The sequence below is a fragment of the Podarcis vaucheri genome (genome assembly GCF_965113315.1).
Source record: "Podarcis vaucheri genome assembly, chromosome: 10".
NCBI classification, from domain to species: Eukaryota; Metazoa; Chordata; class Lepidosauria; order Squamata; family Lacertidae; genus Podarcis; species Podarcis vaucheri.
In genome coordinates, this window is record NC_138748.1 from 23630671 (window position 1) to 23648350 (window position 17680).

The window sequence follows — 17680 nt, forward strand, 5'->3', positions numbered from 1 at the left end:
AAGTGTTCTATTTTGTCATTTGTTATAGTGGATAACTAGAACTTAATTTTTTAGGAAAGCTTTAGATGTCATATAGAATCCATTCCCTTTTTGTTTGTTTAGTTCTTAGATGAATGCCAGTATCTACAAAAAAAAAAGGGTTCATTTACATTTTATACAAGAGTCCATGGTATTTTCAACTTTTAAGAGCTTCTAAGTATGATGAATGACTTCCAATCAATGCACTTGCATTGTGGCTGATTTTTTATTTTTGTAAAGCAAATAATTTACTTAACAGATACTGATTTGGTTCTAGTGTGGGAACCCCATTAAAATGATTAAATACTTGTTGATGTTTAGTCGTTTGGTCATGTCCGACTCTTCTTGACCGCATGGACCAGAGCACGCCAGGCACTCCTGTCTTCCACTGCCTCCCGCAGTTTAGTCAAACTCATGTTGGTAGCTTCGAGAACACTATCCAGCCATCTCATCCTCTGTCGTCCCTTTCTCCTTGTGCCCTCCATCTTTCTCAACATCAGGGTCTTTTCCATGGAGTCTTCTCTTCTCATGAGGTGGCCAAAGTATTGGAGTCTCAAACAGGGATTATTAGAGTCACAAACAGGGATATCTAAAACATTTACTATTCACCTGTGTCTTATCTAGTAATTATGGTCATTCCTGAGAAAATTATGGACACCTAAGTCCTATTGACAGCAATGTGGCTGAAGCATCTAAATATGAAGTCTGATTGTTGATTTCAATGTCAATTAGGCTCACCTAAGTTTGTCTGGATTGCACCCTAAGACTGCAGTTCTAAACATACTAGAAACATTAAACACAGAACTTAATACCTGTAAATACCTTGTATTCTAAATAGTGCCACAGGAGAATAGTATCTTGTGTTTTGTGCAGAAAATTACTTTTCACTGATAATATAGCTTCCATGATACAATTTGTTGGAAAGGATCCAGCATATCTTATTCTTCTTACTCAACCAAATATGATGATGAAATTTTATACATGTGTGTTACAATTTAAATTGTCATATTCAACTTTCATTGATAACTCTGTTTTCAGCTGAGAACAAAGAAGCCACTATATCCAATTTAGTCATGTGTTTGTAAATGATGAGCTTCTGGTGCCAATGACTGCCTTGTTTTTGTGTTCGTTCATCCATGCTCTAGTATGCTTTAGCTTGTCCTGAATTTACTCAACTAATTGAGAGGTACTCAACTAATTGATAGTTTGTTCTCTACCTCAACCATTTTCAGTAGCTTAAAAACAGGAGGATCTTCAAAGGAATGCGTACTTTTCTTGTTTTCAAAAGAACTTTAAATATTTAAGCATTCATGGTGTTCATTGTTTTGTATTACTCCAATAATGATGCTGGGCTGTTACTACAGCTATTAGGCAATAGTACACAGAATCACCCTTTGACCTTGAGCTCAATCTACATTGCTAGGCTTTTGTTTTCATTCTACCAAGATGCCTTCCAAATGATGGTCATGTGTAAGAAAACATGGCGAGAAAGATAAGTTGTAGGTGAGTGAATGCCAGTTACAATTCTCCATTTGGCTCTCTGCCCCAACTTCCTTTCCCCTGGCTCTTGATTTTCTCATTCTGTACTCTATGACTTCTGTCTCTTTCCATCCTTGCCTCCCTCTATCCTTCCCTGTCACTCAGTTACGGTATATTTCCAGAAAGAAGCTTTGTTGGTTGTTGAGCCTTTCTGGTGTCCACGTCCAGCCTTTGAATAACTGTTTCTAAGACTTTTAAGAATACCACTATTTGCCTTTCTTCAGTGGCGATGTACAGCAGTACCTCGGGTTAAGAACTTAATTCGTTCTGGAGGTCCATTCTTAACCTGAAACTGTTCTTAACCTGAGGTACCACTTTAGCTAATGGGGCCTCACGCTGCCGCCGCGCGATTTCTGTTCTCATCTTGAGGTAAAGTTCTTAACCCGAGGTACTATTTCTGGGTTAGCGGAGTCTGTAACCTGAAGCGTCTGTAACCCGAGGTACCACTGTATTGGCAGGTCTAAGATATGTGTGGAGATGGGAATTGCATCTGCTGGCTTCAGAAAGAAACTTTATTCTCCATAAAGAAGTTGATTTTCCATGCAATTCCTAAGTGGGAAGTTGTATGTGTATTGGTGTCTCAGAGGCAACAGGTTGACTAAATGTTACCTTACCTCCCACTTTTCCAGCAGTACCCCCCACCCCTCTTCATTCAGGAAGAAGAGTTTAGCATAGCAAACACACTGACTTATAGAGGTGTTGGCCATGATCTTGGAACAGGCATGCACAACTTGTGACCCATCAAAACAAATGTGGCTCAGTAGCTACATTTTATGGCAAGAGCTGCTCAGTAGGGTACAAGAAGGCATTGATTGCTCTTCTGACCGGTGTTTGTCGCATGCTACACTGTTTCTGTTCTGCTGCCATTAGGCTTCTGAAAAAGACAATGCTGTTCATTTTGCTGTCCACTGAAATGGAATTTTACTAGATTTATTAAACAACTGTGAATACCAATCCTAATTGCTCATCATATTGATTTTCGTTCCAGACATGGGGCGAATAAGCAACCACAGGCATTTTCTGTTTCTGTTTCCATCAGAATTGCCGAACATCCCTATGTCTGAGGGCCGCATTCATACTTGGCCCATCTGCCTGTGGGCTACATTGCAGTGCTGGGTATGGTCATCCCATACATGCACATACAGATCAGTAGGGGAGGGTGTTATTGCAACATCTCCACACATCATATGGTCAATCTGATTACTTGGGGGGGGGGTGTTATTTGCAGCCCTATCAGCACACTGGACTTCAGCTACTCCAGTGCTGAATGTGTGTTTGCTATTGGTGGGATCTGGATAGGTCAGAAAAATGTTCAGGCTGATAAACTTGGAGTTAGGTTCCTCAGTTTTATGGCCTGCCAGTTGATTGACAAATCATGCTCTGCCACTTGACAGCAGAACCCTGTGGCTGACAATCTGCAGTCAGCCTGGTGGCCCACAAGTTAATCTGACTTTCGTACATAGTGATACAGTGGTACCTCGGGTTAAGTACTTAATTTGTTCCAGAGGTCCGTTCTTAACCTGAAACTGTTCTTAACCTGAAGCACCACTTTAGCAAATGGGGCCTCCTGCTGCTGCCACACCGCCGGAGCACGATTTCTGTTCTCACCCTGAAGCAAAGTTCTTAACCCAAGGTACTATTTCTGGGTTAGCGGAGTCTGTAACCTGAAGCGTATGTAACCTGAAGCATATGTAACCCGAGGTACCACTGTACTTGCATTTCACTCACTAATTGACCTTTACTTCATTTATATACATTTATATACAATGATTTGTTTAAGTTGTGAACGCAGTCTATGATACATGTTCCCTATACTGTATATCTTTTCTACTCCAGTTGTGTGTTTAAAACCTGGTGTGCAAGTCATTTTGGAAATCTTACTTTATCTCTCTCTTAAAGCAAACCACTTTAGGTATTGGTTAGAGATAAGCTCTTATTAAAGATTAAACCTCATCTGATAGTTTTGGGACATGATGATCCAATGAGAATGTTGAGCCTGCTTCCAATAATGCTGCTGTATTTATACAAGCATATTTGGTTAAGTGGTGGCTTGGCATGAGTTCATTTCTACTGTCTTACAAAGTTCTGGTGCTTATAAATAGACAGACAATGCATAATTATACTACTACAGGGGCTTCTGTATGTGAGAAGAAATGCAGTCATTTGCTAGGGATAATAATTGCTTTCATTTTCAACAGCTTTCCTCACTGTTATTTAGGAAGAAGCGATCGGCACAAGGATTGGAGAGCACCAAGACCAAAAAGAGAAATTGCACTTCTTCGTTTGTAATTTTGAGCAGCTGAAGTCTTATCCATTCACTTTCAGTAAGTTCCATTTGTGTGATTTTTATTATATTATTCCAACTTTCTTTTGAAAAGATTCTGTATATAATAGACAGTGTCTTTTTATGAATATCGGGAAATAATACGTTACAAAATTAATTTTCCTGGAAAGTATAACCTTATTTCGTAGAAAATTACAGTGTGCAAATCATCTTATCTTCATCTTATCTAGCTTTTATATAGCTTTGAATGCCACATTGAATGTCTAAATCAAATTAGTTGAGATAACTATAATTATTGGACATGTGTGTATTTCTTCGTGAATAGCAACAGGAGGAGCCTTTTAAAAATGTATCTAAGTAGACTTTTTAAAAGTAAGTGCTGGCTCACACTTGCAGGTTATCCCAGCCACAGATAGGTCTGCCATAAGCATGTGGCCAGGCTATGTTCAGCTGCATTGTAAGCCAGCATTGTTGACGTTAAGTGGCAACTTGACACAGGAAATAAATATCTGGTTGCTGAGATTTCCTTAGTCACAGACATGCTGGAGAAATTTGTAAAGGGTTCATCCTGCCTTGAGTTCCCCAAGCGAACACCAGTAGACACAAGCTTAAAGAGAAAAATTAGGCCTTTGTTAATACCAACGTACCTAGGGGTCAAAACAACCCATTGGAACTGCTCTAGTACAAGTAGTTTTAGCTTCTGGAGTTGGCATGGCATGCCAAATGGGTCTTACCTCCCCACCCACCCACCCCAAAAGCAACACAGACAACTTTTAAGCTCTCTGCCTTACTTACCAGGTTCTAGGAGGCGCTCGTGAGATCTTGCAGGAGTTTCCGAGTTCTTGCAAGAGCTTCCCACAGATAGAGAGCTTAAAAGCTCTTTCCACAACAGGGAAACCCTGTGTAAAAAGAGCTTTTAAGCTCACTGCCTTCTCTGTGTTTAATTTGTGAGATTTCAATTATACAGCCATCAAGCGCATAAAGTTGAAACTGCATAAGTTAAATGTGTAAGTTGTGAGTTGTCTGTAATAGAGGCTTAATTTGCAGTGTTGCAGTATTTTTTATATGTTGTCCATTACTAACTGATTCATAAATCCATAACAAAATATAAGCATGTCTTAGATCCATTATTGGTATATACCTGTTGGATCACAGCATCTTTTTCAATGCCCCACAGGGTTAATCATGCCATAATTCTACAAAAGCACAGAACCACCACCCAAGAATCGAATATCAGGGACATGTATTTCCTCTCTCAGACACTCCATTGCCTCACTCTTCTGATATCTCCGGCATCACACTTTCATTCTATTTTCCTCCTCCCAGTCTCCTATTTTCCTCCCTTTCCTTACTTGCCCTCTCAGTTGATTTGCTTTCTTTTGGCAGCTCTGATGACAAAGTGGGCCTTGAGAAGCACATGAAGCTCCAAGAGGGACTGGGAGAGATAGTTGTTGTTGTTCCTATTTTCTCTTTGCCTCCGTGTGCCTTTCAGTGGAGGAAAAAGGAACCACCTTTGCCATCTCAAGGCAAAGAGATCTTTTAGTGGGGGGAGTGGGGCTGAGGCATTGTGGGCACCAGGAGAAGTCCTCAAGGGTGCACAACACCCACAGGCACCACAATGGAGGCCCCTGCTCTTGAATATGCATTAGGGGTGGTCAAGAAGTTCTTAGCTTTTAGGGCAAAGTAGATGTTGTGCTGGTCTGCCATCACCACATACCAAAAGCCAGGGGTAGGTGTACAATTTGAAGGAGTGCACAATTCTCCTTATGCCCACCACTTGGCTGTCTGTAGTACCTTTCATTTGTGCCCATTCTTTGAACTGCACTCTTTGTTTTGTATGTGATTGGTGGAAACTTTCATTTTAAAGAAAGGTATTGGTCCAAAGTAGAACGGAGATGAGCTTGGAGTTGGGCTGAAAACTTTTAAGCCCCCATCCAGTCAATATTTAAAGCATTTCAACTATTAATGTTGTCTGATATTGATTTATTTTACACTGTTGGCAGACGAGGGGGTATGTGATGTGATGTCCTTCCAGCTGGCACACTTTACATTGAATTTTCAGTCCTGTATGTTCCTGTATGCACTCAAGGGAGATTGATTTGGGAGTTTGTTACAGACATCTCCTGGAGTGATCTGTACAGTATCTTGTACTCTCTTGGTGCAAAATACAATGATAACAGTAATGGGAAATAATGCACCAACAGTCCTTGTCCCCACCCCCCAAAAAAATTCTAAGGAAATTGAAAGAATAAATGACATTTAATCATGGGGGCAGGGTTTGACTTCAGCCAGAGAGAAGGGGGTTATTACAACCATGTTTCATCTCCAAGGCTCCTGTTTCATTTCCTTGCTTGTTCGCTGGCTAGTGTGATGCTTCACCTTTCACTGTCAACCTTGTTTCTTTTCTCCCTTGACTTTATCATGCATAAGCACTTACTCATGAAAATACTTCTCTTGAGCTCAAGGGTGCTAGCCAACAGGAGAATCTTACCACACACTTCTGCTCATCCCTACATCTTTTTCTTATCTCCAGTTTCTGAACCCTACTCTGGAGTATGGAGGCTTTGGCAACATCAGGATGCTGCCTTAAATCACTACACGAAACCTTCCCAATTTTTGCTTATGTCTATTGTACTAATATTGTACTAATATTCAGGGAAATGTGTGTGTTTAACTGAAAGCATCCTTCGATTGCTGTTCAGATGTCATTGGAAAAAACTTAAAAACTTAAAAAATTGTTTCCTTATATCCTTGTTAGTGACAATGTCTGCATTTTCTCTTCTTTAAGAGGATAATTAGGTGGCAATGGAATTAATCTATCACTTCTTGAGAGAAGAGCATGTCACTGAGATAAAATTGAGAACTAATTATTTTACTTCCTGCTTTAAGGATTCACTGCCTTTTATCTGATTAATTGTTCATGATCTGAACAAAAATGATATTTTTAAGGGTAGTTTGCAAATACTTTTTGAAAACAAAGGTATGTAGCATGTAGAAGATTTTTATATTCTGACCCAATCCACATTAGGTATTTCAAATAGTAATACAATGGGCAGTGTGTGAATTTGGGGTTGGTAGACTGGATTCAGACTAAAATATATATTTTATTTGAACAACTGAATTCATAGCGGTGGTAACATCACTACACTATCTCTTCCTCCCAATGACTATACCTGTTTTGTCTTTGCTTTTCAATCATTCATTCTTCGTATCCTGTTCAACCAGAGTGCAATTATGTGTTATATTAATGTCTTTCCAGTCATGGAGCTGCAGTGAGGGGGAAAGATTCAACAAGTTTTGTATGATATGCAAGTGCTGAAGCCACCTCTTTCGTGGCAGAGGGTGGAGAGGAGGCTGCAATTCCTGTTTACTATAATATTCTTGTTCTGGCATTCACCTTAGCAAAAATGCAGTGCTAGAGGTTTTTAAAAACTAGGACATTTTCTAATTGTTTCAGAAATTGATAGTATTGTTCAGTGAGGCTTCCAGATAAATGTGAATAAGATTGCAGCCTAGATATTATAACTCTTAAGTCTGAAGTGTAAAAAAAAAGCATCTTTCATGGAATATTGATATGATGCAGTCCAAGACCAAGACTGGGCATTTAACCAATTGCTGAGAAAGTTGTCTTGTCCAAATAAAACTTGATGACTCCAAGGGATGTTAAGCACCTTGTTAAACTGGCTGCAGTGCCATGTTATTGGTTCCCCTTTAAACAATACATTTCAGATTTCCTTGATTTAGCAACTGTAAATGTTTCTGTACTATATGGAGGATCTTGGTCTAATACATTAGAACAGTTACAACAGAAGAAGAAGAGGAGTTTGGATTTGATATCCTGCTTTATCACTACCCGAAGGAGTGTCAAAGCAGCTAGCATTCTCCTTTCCCTTCCTCCCCCACAACAAACACTCTGTGAGGTGAGTGGGGCTGAGAGACTTCAGAGAAGTGTGACTAGCCCAAGGTCACCCAGCAGCTGCATGTGGAGGAGCGGAGATGCGAACCCAGTTCACCAGATTACGAGTCTACCACTCTTAACCACTACACCACATTGGCTCTCAGTCTTCTAGCTCCCTGCTCAGTCAAAGCAGCAGAGAATTCTTAAGTTAATTGATGTCCAATGCCCGAGTCTTTTCCTTTAGTTGACCCATAGCTACTCCCAGCAATTCCCAGTAACTCTCCTTTCTTTACCAGTGCTTAGCATTTATATTCTCTCTACTCAGCACACACAAAACACCCCAGCCATTTCAGTTTGGATTGAATTCTGTCACCACATCCCACCGATCAAAATCAGGACTCTCATTTTTTGGTTCCGAGCTCTTGCATGAGACCAAAAATTGAGTGTTTTTTGGTTTGGCACTCTGGCACATGCCCGCTGGACCAAAAAAGGGAACACTCTGGGATCCAATCAGAATCTAAGATGGCTTCTGTAAATCTAGGATGTTCCGCTTAAATCGGGACAGTTGAGCAGTACGCCACATTAGTTTGTGCTATGGTGCAATAGGATGAAGCAAGATGTCTACCGATTGAGTAATTTGAATTTACCAGCTTCTGTTGCTGGTCTGGCAGATTGAAAGCATGACAGTTTAGCTGTCACTCAGGCCTGTTGCTGGCCCACCGCTGATAAACCAACTCCACAACTCTCAGCAGATACTCATAGCCATTTAGAGGCACTATATTCAGTTATGTATAAAACCCTTTAAACATTTCAAAATTTACCTCTTAAAAAAAAAACATGATTTCACGACAAATAACATTACAGTAATACTATAAAAATTTCTTTTTTTGAAAGTTAGTTTTATTTGTTTGTTTGGAGCAGTGTTTCCCAAACTTGTGTCTCCAGCTGTTTTTGGACTACAGTTCCCATCATCCCTGACCACTGGTCCCACTAGCTATGGATAGTGGGAGTTGTAGTCCAAAAACAGCTGGAGACACAAGTTTGGGAAACACTCATTTAGAGCATTTGTTCCTCCATTGTTCAGCAAAAAAGGCCCCCTGAGTGGCTTATATAAAATAAATTAAGCAAAGACAGAAATGAAAAGACATGGCAATAAGGGGAAAGAGGCAGGGGGAGAGAAGAAAAAATAAAACTCAGTTACTTGTTCTTAAACACTTGTTTTTATAATGACTAACTGGGACAGTTCAAATATAGGAGGTTAGACTAGGAATAGGCAGTATAAGACTTATGAGCCTATTGGGTCTGCTAACTTTTCCTTTGCTTCTGTAGGAATGACTTTTCTGTGGGCTAAATAGTGCAGTGGGTTTTTAGGAGCAATATGGGCTAGGTATGTGCTGTGTTTTGTTGCTCGCTCCTCATCTAATCCATGCTATTCTAACATTTTAAAATGCCAGATAATAGTTAACATATGAATAACAAAGGGTTAACATTAGGAAGCCGGGACTGAAAACTATGTTTGTATAGTCGACAAATGTGGTTTTCGTTGTGTCCTTGAAATATTTATCATGCTTTATTGACAACCTATTATTTTCCTGTCAGGTGCTTCAACATTTTAAGTACTTTTTGAGATCCTCTGGCAGGGTTGTCACAGAAGAAACAGTCTTCTTTTTTTTTCAGTTCACTTTTGGAACACATTAGACCTTGTTTTAAATTTGCTTCCCTTCAATAACTTGTCAAATGACTGCTTCATACAGCAATTACAAGTAAACTACAAGGTTCTTTGGAAGGAAGGGCAATTGTAGCATCAGCAGACTTTGAGAATGGGAAGGAAATAATTTCTGAGTTTGTGTGCAAAATGCTTTAGGAGTTCACTTCTTCTTTTTTTACCCAGTTTTTTCCCCCACAGGCCAGAGTTACATCTCACAATAAGCCAGGGTTTCCATCTTACTGCCATTTACTTTGAATAAGCTCTGAACACACGGTCTGATTGCTCCTCCAAGGCAAGCAATAGAAAAAAACCTGTCTCAATTAAGTGACAGGATTTTCATGACATCCAAATATGAGGTTCTGGTTTGTTGCTTCCAAACAAGACAGGGTTCCCAAGTCATCACTAAAGTGTGGCTTAAGAATGGTTAGTAATTCAGGCTTGTTAGGGAGAAACAAGCCAGGATCCCAAGTTGGGATGTCATGACAAGCGAAACATAGATGTGGTCTCCTGGTTTGTTTCTTCCATTTGCTCCAGGATAGGAGCGAAGTGGGTGGGTTGGGGCTGTGGGTACTGGCATACGGTAAGGCTGCAATTTACACTCATTAAACTTGTGCACATTCAGCTTTACATGCTTCGCAAATGAAAAATGGAAAGGGGGCAGGTGTCAAGAAAAAATGACTTTCCACCCATCACTGAATACAATGTGCTTTGATTAAGTGATTTTGGCTTTAGGTACCCTAACCCCCAAGGGACGCGGGTGGTGCTGTGGGTAAAACCTCAGCGCCTAGGACTTGCCGATCGCATGGTCGGCGGTTCGAATCCCCGCGGCGAGGTGAGCTCCCGTCGTTCGGTCCCAGCTCCTGCCCACCTAGCAGTTCGAAGCACCCTTAAGTGCAAGTAGATAAATAGGTACCGCTTTATAGCGGGAAGGTAAACGGCGTTTCCGTGTGCTGCTCTGGTGCCGGTTTGCCAGAGCAGCTTCATCACGCTGGCCACGTGACCCGGAAGTGTGTTCGGACAGTGCTGGCTCCCCGCCTCTAGAGTGAGATGAGCGCACAACCCTAGAGTCTGTCAAGACTGGCCCGTACGGGCAGGGGTACCTTTACCTTTACCTTTACCCTAACCCCCACATAAGTGGGGAGCTTACTGTACTATTCACTCAAAGTAAACCACAGTAAACTACCGATTGTGCCTTATTGCGACATGTGAACACAAGCTATTCTCTTCGTTTTAATAATACTTGGTGCTTAGATAATGTTATATAGTTGCGCGTCGAGGTCCCCAAGACACCCCCCCAAAGAAAAACACAACTGACACTTAATTTTTGTTTAAGGTTTTTTGGCATAATTTTGGCCACAACTTTATTCAAATTACAGCAATGTGAGTGGTTGCTTAGGCATTGGTAGCACTAACTGACCCCGCCCAGGGACAGCTCTGACATTCGCACCCCCCGCGAAGTCAGCAAGGGTAAGTCACCTGGGGAGAGAGACGGGACTGGGAACCATGCCTCACCTCTCCCCAGAATGCTCCCAGGGGCTTGTGTGGCCCTAGTCCCTTGCCAGGGGGTTTCGGACAAAAGCATGGGGAGCCCCTGGGTTCCTTTAACAGAAAACCCTCGAAGCAGCAGCATTTTGGAGGGGCAGGCACAGCCGAATCCATACCCCTCCACCAACCAATTCCAAGACCAATGCCTAACCGCAAACCTTACAAGTTGTGACGATTTGCCATGCAGTAGGCAAAAACCAACTGGCACACACTAATCAGCCAAATGGACAAAATTCCTACCAGGCCCCTGCCCCAAAGCAGACGACCCCATGACAGGCATAGCAAGGTCAAGCAAACAGCCTAAAATTAGGGAAGGGAGGGCGGGTGATCCGAAGTAAGCAGCGAAAAGAGGAAGTTCCTCGCTGTGAGCATTGTATTTAACAAATAGGGCTGTCAATCAACAAATGGCAACATCTAGATTTCCCCAGTAACAGCCCGCCCCTGCTTAAAGGATGGCCAAACCATTTGCCTAGTAACAGTGAGGTGTCTTGTCAGCCCCGCCCGCAACCTGTGCTCTCCATGAGGGAGAACACACTTTAGCAGTATACTGTACAGTGGTGCCTCGCAAGACGAAAATAATTCATTCCGTGAGTCTTTTCGTCTTGCGATGTTTTTCGTCTTGCGAAGCATGGTCCGTCGCAACTACGCCTCTTCAAGCGGCTTTAAGAAAAAAGCGCAATACGTTTTCGTCTTGCAAAACAAGCCCATAGGGAAATTCGTCTAGCGAAGCAACGCAAAACAGAAAAACCCTTTCGCCTAGCGAGTTTATCGTCTTGCGAGGCGTTCGTCTTGCGGGGCACCACTGTATGCACATTTTCTCTGAAATTCTTACAATAAATTTATTCTTGTAAATCAACCAGGATATATTATCCCTCGTATTAAGGGGGGAACTGATGCATAGGAGTTACCACCTAATAAATTTATGCTGATGTAGACTTTGAACCACAGATCTCCTGACTCACTACACCACTTTTTATTATTGAAAAACGTGTGAATGAAACAAATGTATGTTTTTGAAATGGTAATGGTAGGATTCTATATGAAGATATGCTGATGGGGATTGGAGAGAACAAATGAAATAGAGATGAATGAACTTCCTTCCACTCATATTGTATCTATACTACTAATTGTAAACCTCATCCATGAATGATAAACATTTGTTTTATTGATAATTGTAAGTTGGCTCATAATGCATTGGCAATGCACATTCTTAGAATGCTGCCTTTAGAACAGTACTGTGAAGGCAGACAGACTACTTTAACTTTTCAAAATCTGTCATGCAATATTAATTGTTGCATTGAAAGGGATGCAAGTTTCTTTAAAACCATTGTTGTGTTTGGCCAGACTTTAAAACTTGTTTGTTGGCCTGTTTAGAAAGGAATGTTTTATCCACCCACCCACCCAATTTGGTCGTAGGAAGCCACTAAAACATTTGATTTTTGTAAATATCACTATGGGCCTTTGCATGAAGCTTGCCCTACTCTACATGACTTTGCCAGGGCCCCATGAGAATTGATTAGATTGCTGGATTGAAGGTGGGGCTGGGCCAATGCTCAATAAATTATAGTGCCATTTTTAAGAAAGTGAGTTTATTTCAAATTATCAGGAAGGATGGATAGTTTCTCAGACCAAGTAAGTTGTTAAAACAATCAAGATCTGAGCATGAATCTAATAACAGCTTATGGCATTGCTAGTCTGGTCTGATACATGCTAATGTGCAGGGGCAAAAGCAGGGCATCAACACAAAATATTAACATAACCAAATAAGCAACAGCTATACCATAACAGTGATGATGTCAAACTACGCTTTCCCAACCTGCGTAGAATATTAAGCTCCTACAGATGCCTCCAAATTCCTGTAATTATATAGGCTGCCAATGTGGGATTATGCTTTATGAAAAAGTATGACATGACAACTTTATCTGTCTTTAAGATGGCACAAGACTGCTTTATTGTAAGGGAGGCAGTTGGTTTGGTTTTTACTGATTCAGCCTAAAGACCCACCACACCATTTGGGATTGATAATTCAAGTGAATTTTGGGAAGTGTCTTCTATTGCAAGGTTGCAGGCTATTCTGCTTGTTATTTATATCCATTACTAGGTGGCAATTTTGTTCAGTGCTCTTCAACACCTCCACTTCAAGGGTCTGTGAGAATGAAAACTATCATTTTTAAAATTGAATTCGGTTCTTCAGTGTCCAAACAGTCCCTTGCCATGATTTTCCAGATTTCTGTGTTAAGCACCATCAAAGACACTCTACTTCCAATACTGACATTATCAATGCTGCCCAGATAATTCAGGGTGTTGACTGACCTATAAACACTGTAAGTAAACATTTCATTTCCAACACAGAGATTTTCACTATGTATCAAAATGTGGTAAAGCAAACCTGAATCAGGAATTGCCCTTTCGATAGCAAAATGTTTGTGACAAAAAAGAGGAGAACCAGTGATGACAATTAAAGGAATTTGGGTCAGAATCTCAAATACCAAAAAAGATCAAGAATTTATTGTTGTGAGTTTGAGGTTTAGCCTGCATGATTCCTGAGTCCCTGGGGTCCTGGATCCAGCAAGGGTTATGTCAGGGAACTGACATCGGAGCTAGAGGCGGAGGGAAGGCTCTCAAATGATGCTGGAGAAGGGCCCAGCAGGGAGAGAGGCAGCTCAACAGATGGGGAAGCAAATCAGCGCAACACCAGGAATAAGGGGGGGGGCAGATGGGGGAATCAGCGAGAGGGCTCCAGGACTCTTCACCGGACACCAGCGGGGAGAGCACGGGTCCTCCGCTACCCACGCCCTCCCTGCGCAGAAGACTTCCGCGCAGGGAGAGTAGGAGGAGACTTGGCGTCAAACAACTTTTATGTTGGAAAAGGTTTAAGAAACGCCCACTGACGGATTCTGCTAGCGACTGAGGCAGCCATGAAGTGAAGGGGTGTCCAGACAGAAAGGTTTAACCAGGCAACATAGCCAGGAGAGGTGGTGACTTACGCACGAGCAACCAATACTCATTACAGGTTAAAATCTAATCGAGGAATCCATTGTTGAATTAGCCAAGCAAGGGTCTTTATTACCACCCTAAGTATTGTTATTGGTATAACAAAGTATTTTACTGCTAGTATTTTACTGCTAGTGAGGAAGACAAAAGCTAGAGATGTGTGTGAGCTGGGTGAAATCTCTGGAATCTCTTTCTGCTCAGGGACCGGGGTGGTGTACAACAGTATTAATATTTGTTTTAGTATTTTGGATCCAGATTTCTAGTTTAACTGTATTTGGGCATCACCACTTCGCCATATCTTTACCACAGCCACTTTACCATGAAAAAATTCAATTTTCAGTAGTTACTATTTAAATTCTTGGAGGTTTTTTTTTTTAATCCACATTTGCAAACCTAGGCTAGTTTTAATCATTCCAATTACAAAGCCATAATTGAAATAGATTTGCATTCCCCCTTCCCTTTGCTCCAGCTAAAAGTAAATAATTAGGGCATGACTGACTGCTTTTTTAGTTTACCTTTTTGTTAAAGCGGATAAAGGTTATTTTCATGTGCAGTCGTTGCTGGCTGATCACTCTGTTCCGTGTCAGAGGAAGGCTTGAATAATCTCTTTGAAGGCAGCATTGAGGCAGAGAATTAGCATTCTTTCCAGCTGTACTCCACTGCACACAGGTTGGTTACTCGTTTGCCATTGCAGAGTTTTCATTAGATCAGCTGAAAAGATGCATGTCCCCCCCTTGGAATACAAAATTAGATGCGAAGAAAAGAAAACAGAGCCAACAAATAAGTGTGGAATAATGTGTATCAATTAACCATGAAAACATCTATATTGTAAATTTTCAAAATGTGCATGTTGCTTTGTTTGCGAAAGCATTTTATAAATACAGGGGCTGCCCTGAACAAAGATTGGCTTGTAAAGTTAAATTGCTATTTGGCTTATAAAAGGCACAGTAATTAAGAGAGTGTTAGAACTAAAAGGCATAGGTAAATTACTTAAACCCTGCACACTTCATTCTGTTGTAGAGGTATCTGATCATTGTATTTTGATTTAAAATAATAATACTGTGTGCATGTGGCAGAAGATCTTCAGATAACAATATAAGTTTCTGGATGTGATCTACCTTGGGTGGATTCCTCCCCCCCCCAAGCTCTCACTTCCAGTCTCAGCTGCCCCATAATATAGAGCAGGCATAGGCAAACTCGGCCCTCCATATGTTTTCGGAGTACACCTCCCATCATCCCTAGCTAACAGGACCAGTGGTCAGGGATGATGGGAGTTGTAGTCCCAAAACATCTGGAGGGCCGAGTTTGCCTATGCCTGATATAGAGGCACCTTCTGGTATGTGCCATTTAATGATAGGAGTCTGGGTAAGAAGGGAAAATTGGTAACCTGCTCCCCCTCTCCCATATATGTGTGTGTGTAAATATATATATATATGCACAGTATACACAAATACACAACACACAGTCCTCTTGGGATCCCATCTTCCCCCCAGATTCTAATGCTGTGCTCTTATCTATCTCGTGTGAACTGATCCCTGTTCACTAACTCTATGGGGCTAAGGACCCTACAGCCCCTTCCCCCCACATATCCACTGGGTTGGAGCTCAGCTCCCTCAATCTTCAGGGGGCACAGGAGACCTGGGGGGAAGTCACCCCAGGTGGCATGGATCATCGTGGCCTGATGGATGAATGTTGCATTTGGGAGGAGGCCTGGTTGGCCTCTCCCAATGTGACAGTCATCACACATGCAATGCATGATACACGTGACATTACACGCATGCACATTGCACATGTAACATTGGCCTCCACCCCAATGTCAGGCGCAACTCGGCGCCTCTGCCCCTGGTGTACCTTGTCAGATATCTTATGCTGGACCTGGGAATGATTGTTTTTCACTGCTTTCCATTGTTCCTGGTTCATCTGTAAGCTGCCATGTTGGAGAAAATAAATATATAATTTTAATAAAATAAATAACAGGAAGCAGACCAACAAGCATGCTTTCTCCGGTCCCTTTTGTTTAGGGGCCGATTTGAGGTCTTGCTGGTTTGCAAAGCTTTGACGAGCTACTGAAGGATTACAGGATGCTCCCTTCAGTAGCTGAGGAGAACAATAAATTCAACACACACAAAAATGGACAGAGACCATTGTAGAGACCTACTGTACTTATCCATCTGGAAAGGCCTGTTGGAGCAATAAGTCTTCATTTGGGAAAGGAAGGAGGCAGGTGGAAGTTTGTTTCCTACGCTAAGGGAAGAAGGAAAGTTTGGAACTCATTTTGAAGGGCATTTTTTAAAGGTCTAGCAACCTATACGTCCATGCCTTACTTTGCCACATATTTTGTCATTTTAAATCTTTGCTGGGGTTATCTCACCAAAGAGTGTGTGCGTTTGTGTTTGCGCCAACAACCTGGAGCAATGGTGGCAAGAAAGCAAGTGGAAAATTAGATTACATGTCAACGTCTATAAGTGGTATAATTCAGTATAGCAGTTATGTTTAAGATGTAACATAAACAGAATAACCTCTTTAAAATATCATAATAGATTCTGCCACATTTAGAATACTGTGTTTATTTTTCATGTCTAGGGATGCCGACAGCCATGCCAGAAACATGTATCTTAAATACAGCTATAATATGCTTGGGCATATTATAAGCATTTATAAACATTCATTTTGTCGACAGATGTTTGTGACATGAACTGATTTTTAGCTTTGTGCGACTGTTTCTGTAGCTTTCATTCTGCAGTAGATCAAATTATACTTTTATTACTAGGAAAAGGGAGTTTGAGTATTACTTAAATCACTTACAGAGTTGGACCCAGAACTTTGGCAATAGGCAAGCAGAGCTTTGAAGTAAAATGACTGTTAGTTTCACTGTTATAGCAGAAGTGACTGTGCCTGAGACCAATGAGTCAACAAAGATTTTAAACAGGGTTCTCCATAATCTACATAAACTACATAATCTAACCTGCAATATGGATCCCCATTTGACCTGTGAATTTGTTTTCACCTAACAGCCACTAAATATCTATTTGCTAACATTTGCACACACATTTTCTTGTGTTTGCAGGCAATTTGAAAGTGGGGAAAAACATGAAGGCTCCCTAGAGCTCTTATGACAGCCAGGGAATTGATTTATCTTGGCTTAATTCTTTAATAGACACTTCCCGTCAAAATATGCTCTCCCACTATCTTCTGGCCTTCAGCAGAGATATATAAGCTGGATCAACCTTACAGAAAATAAAGGTGTCTTTAAGAGGTTTAATTAAATCAAAGTTTACTAATAAGCTTTGCAGAAATGGAGTTCCAAGTCTTCCTTTCTCATGCAAACTAGTTTCTTATTAAGCATTTATCTAGTAGCAAATCCAAAAGGAGATATTTATTTAAATTTCTTCCATTTGATGCAAAATCAAAAGGTAATAAAGATGTGTAGCTTGTTTCCTGCACTGTGGTGTTAATAGCCATTAATATGAATTTTCTCTTCCTGCGCAGTGTGCTTAATCTGAGCCAATTTGGCAATGACTTTCTTTTGATAACTGTGAATATGAACAAGCATTGCTTAGGACTTGCAGCTGATTGAAATGCTATGCAACATCTAAACACATTGATAGGCCTGTTTCATAAACCTAACTGGGGGAAAATGTTTTGTTTCTTGCATACAGGCCAGATATCCAAAGCACATTTGTTAGAGTAAACA

At 41.0% G+C, this 17680-nt stretch overlaps 1 protein-coding gene and 1 long non-coding RNA gene across 8 annotated transcripts in view; one reads left to right on the plus strand and one right to left on the minus strand.

Moving 5' to 3' along the window:
- The window catches only part of CNTN1 (contactin 1), a 166190-nt gene that overhangs the window by 24436 nt on the left and 124074 nt on the right, over positions 1-17680 (plus strand). For 3 of the 7 annotated variants that reach the window (XM_082239546.1, XM_082239545.1, XM_082239550.1), the window contains exon 2: positions 3756-3881. The exons of 3 other annotated variants lie outside the window; for them this stretch is intronic. The gene's annotated coding sequence lies outside the window, so the exon portion shown is untranslated. The remainder of the gene's footprint in view (positions 1-3755; positions 3882-17680) is intronic. One more of the 7 variants, XM_082239547.1, reaches the window with a different exon arrangement.
- Positions 12780-16144, minus strand: LOC309541188. The gene is made up of 3 exons (XR_014223663.1): positions 15838-16144; positions 14502-14719; positions 12780-12848 (listed from the first exon to the last, which is right to left on the minus strand). It is a non-coding gene; the product is annotated as an uncharacterized lncRNA (long non-coding RNA).